Here is a 3,744-nt window from a genome sequence, read left to right on the forward strand (position 1 = left end):
ATACATTATATTTGTTGTTGTTATTGTTGTTAGGTGTTGTCAAGGTGACTATAACTCAAAGTTATCGCACTAACACCAGATTGGAAGCTTGCCCTATTTTGCATTATCTACGGGATCTTTGACATGTTCAAGTCCATTGTTACAGGTACTGTGTCAGCCCATCTCCTTTCTTTCATTCATCCTCTCTTTCACAGACCCTCTATCTCTCCCACAATGATTTTTCCCAGTCTTTTTCCAAGGACTGGTCCCTCCTGACAATATGCACAGAGTATATGAAATGAAGTTTCTCTCTCTTTGTCTCTAAAAAGCATCTGCTTGCCCTTTCCACAAGGCAAATACATTTGTTTGTCCTTTTGGCAGTCTGAAGTGTATTTACCACTCTTCACTAACCCCACAATTCAAAGATATCAATTCTTCAGTCTTCCTTGATCTTTAGTCCATTTTCAGATGTATCGGAAGCAATTGAAAATAACATCATTAAACTCACCTCCTTGCTCTTTTCCACTTTAAAGGAGTCTTGGACAACAGCCTTCCCCAATGCAGTACATTTGATTTCTTTCTTTTTTTTTTTATTATATTGTATTAGGATAGAATGTGCCACCTCAGTAGTCCCTGAGGCCACAAAATTTCTATCACCACAATTACTTTTGCAAACCTGGTTCCCCTTGCTTCTGCAACATCATGCAGAGCTAGTGATCGAGTTTGCCTACACTTGATTTCTTGATTGGTGCTGATTGTGGATCCACATGAAATGAAATCCTTAGCAATTTCAATCTTTTCTCCATCTATCATGATGGTACCTATTGGTTCAGTGATGAGTAATTGTATTTTCTTTTTTAAAAAAATTATTTTATTCTGGTTTGCATACAAAGTTCATAGAGTTCATAAACATTGCTTTTCACACCAGATCTTTCCTCTTTCCTTTACTCATCCCTCCCTTTACCCATCCACTTGATCTTTAGGCTGTCCATGGGATGTTTAGCACTTTTCTCCAACACCACAACTTAAAGGCGTCAATTCTTCTTCTGTAATCCTTATTCATTGTCCAGCTCCTAGATGCAGAGCAAGTGATCAGAAAGACCATGGCCTGAGTCTACACACCTTAGTCCTCAAAATGACATCATTACTCCTCAATAATTTGTAGAGGGCTCTAACTGTAGACTTTTTCCAGTGTAATATGTCTCCTGATTTCCTGACTGCTGGTAACAAGGGTGGTATTAGCTTTAGAGAGATGCAAATCAAACAACAATGAGATATACAATTTTATCATAATAAAAATAGCAATGTTCAATAAGACATTAAGCAACAAATATTGGTGATGTGATAAAGAAATTGGAACTCTTATACATTGCTGATGAGAATGTAAAATGCTGCAATAATTATTGAACCTTGTTTGGTGCTTCAGTAGAAAATTGAGAATAGACATATAATTTGATCCAGCAATCTCACTACTAGATAGACATTCCAAAGAAATAAGAACTACACCACAAATTGGCATACTCACATATGCTTATACAAAACCAACACTTGGACCTCCTGACAGTCATCAGAAAAGGGCAAAGAAACACTGCATGGTTCAAAATTGGGAAGGGTGTACGTCAGGCATGTGTCCTAGCTCCATACCTTTTCAATCTATATGCAGAACAGTTCATCTGGGAGGCTGGGCTCTATGAGGAGAAATATGGCATCAGGATTGAAGGAAGACTCATCAACAATCTGCGCTATGCATTTGACACAACCTTGCTAGCTGAAACTGAGGAAGACATGAAGCACTTGTTGCAGAAGATCAAGGACTACAGCCTTCAATATGGATTGAGGCTCAACATAAAAGCAAACAAACAAAGATTCTCACCACTGGGCTAATTGGCTATCTATCATCATGATAGATGGTGAAGAGATTGAGACTGTTAACAGCTTTAGTTTGCTTGGCTCCAAAATCAATCAACACTCTTGGTACCAGCAGCCAGGAAATTAAAAGATAGATTGCCTTACGAAAGTCTGCTGTCAGAGACCTTGCCATAGTACTGAAGAGCAACGAGGTCAGTCTGGAGACTAAGATGCACCTGATCCAGAACATAGTCTGTGTATTTACTTGCTATGCATTAGAAAGCTGGACAATGACTAGAGATGATAGAAGGAGAAATGATACATTTGAGCTGTGGTGCCAGAGAAGAGTATTGAATATACCATGGATTGCTAGGAGAACAAACAAGTTCGTCTCTAAGGGTGAGACCAGGCTGCTCCCTGGAGGCAAGGGTTCTGAAGCTTTATCTGATATACTTTGGACATGTTACACAGAGAGACCAGTCCTTGGAGAGGGACATCATGCTTGAGAGGGTGGAGAGACGGCACAGGAGAGGAAGACCCTGGATGAAATGGATTGATTCAGTGACTGGGAAAATGGGATAGGTGTGTCAGAGACAATAAGATTGGCACAGGATAGAGAAGGGTTTAGGGCTGTTCTACCTAGGGTTGCTATGAGTTGCAGGTGACTCGATGGCACATAAAACATAATAGCAAGTAGTTGGAAACAACCCAAATGCCCATCAGTGGATGAATGGCTCAAGAAATTGTGGTATGCTCACACTATTATGCACCACCAAAAAAAAACTACTAAGAATTTGTGAACTATTACATAAAACAGATTAAAGTAGAACAAATTATGCTCAGAAACGTAAGTCGGTCACAATTATGGTATAACATCACTAATATAAGAAGTTAGGAAAAGGTTTATACACATATGGAATCAATCTTGGAGAATTAATAGACATGAGAAGCAAGGGAGAAGGGAGCAAAGAAATGAAAAAGAAAAAATCACCAACACCCAGACACTCATACGCGCGCACACACAGAGGAAAGGATTACAGGAGTGAGCAAGGCAGGTGCTGACGTGAAAGAGGGAACATAGGAGTGAGGGAGCGCACTACTGCAGCGAGCACGAGACTAGGGCACTGAATGAAAAACATCAAAGGCTAAAGCCTTCAATATGGGTTACATTTCAACAAGAAAACAGAATTCCTCATAACTGAACCAACAGGCAACAACATAATAGATGGAGGAAAGACTGAAATTGTTATGGATTTCATTTTGCTTGGATCCACAATTAACATAAATCAAGAGACCAAAATTTGTACTGCATTGGGGACATCTGTTGTCCAAGACTCCTTTAAGATGTTAAGGAACAAGGATTCGAGTTTGATAATGTATAAATAATTATGGGCACAATGAATGAATGGAAACCCAAAGTCTCTGTAAACTTTTACTGAAATTAATAACAAATTTAAATTAAAAAAAAGAATTAAGTTAGAGTAAGGAGGGCAATGGATTTATAACTGCTCATGCTAATAACACTATATCATGGCATGGAGGAAGAAGAGTGGAAATGTATCCACATTTACAATATTCTTACCAAAACCACTTATGGAAAATAGGAACTGCATTGGAACATGTATCTCTGGATTGGAAACGATCATATTGTTAATATTTCTAGCCTTAAGCTTAAAAGATTATAATGTTCAAAATTATTTGTTATACATTTGTTTAAATTTTCCCCTCTTTTAACAATTGGAATCTAGAAGGAAGAGAAAAGACCAGAGAATGGCTAAAATTATTGGGGCAGCTATTGCTGCCAGTTTAGGGCCTGAGTCAGGAAAAGGAAGTCTTACTCATATACAGTGCCACCCAAAGGTAATAAAGGAGGTCAGAATTGCTTCCACTGTGGAAAGCTGGGCCACTTCAGTAGGC

This window comes from Elephantulus edwardii, unplaced genomic scaffold (assembly GCF_000299155.1).
Source record: "Elephantulus edwardii isolate Elephantulus edwardi_28Jun2011 unplaced genomic scaffold, EleEdw1.0 scaffold00252, whole genome shotgun sequence".
Lineage (NCBI taxonomy): Eukaryota > Metazoa > Chordata > Mammalia > Macroscelidea > Macroscelididae > Elephantulus > Elephantulus edwardii.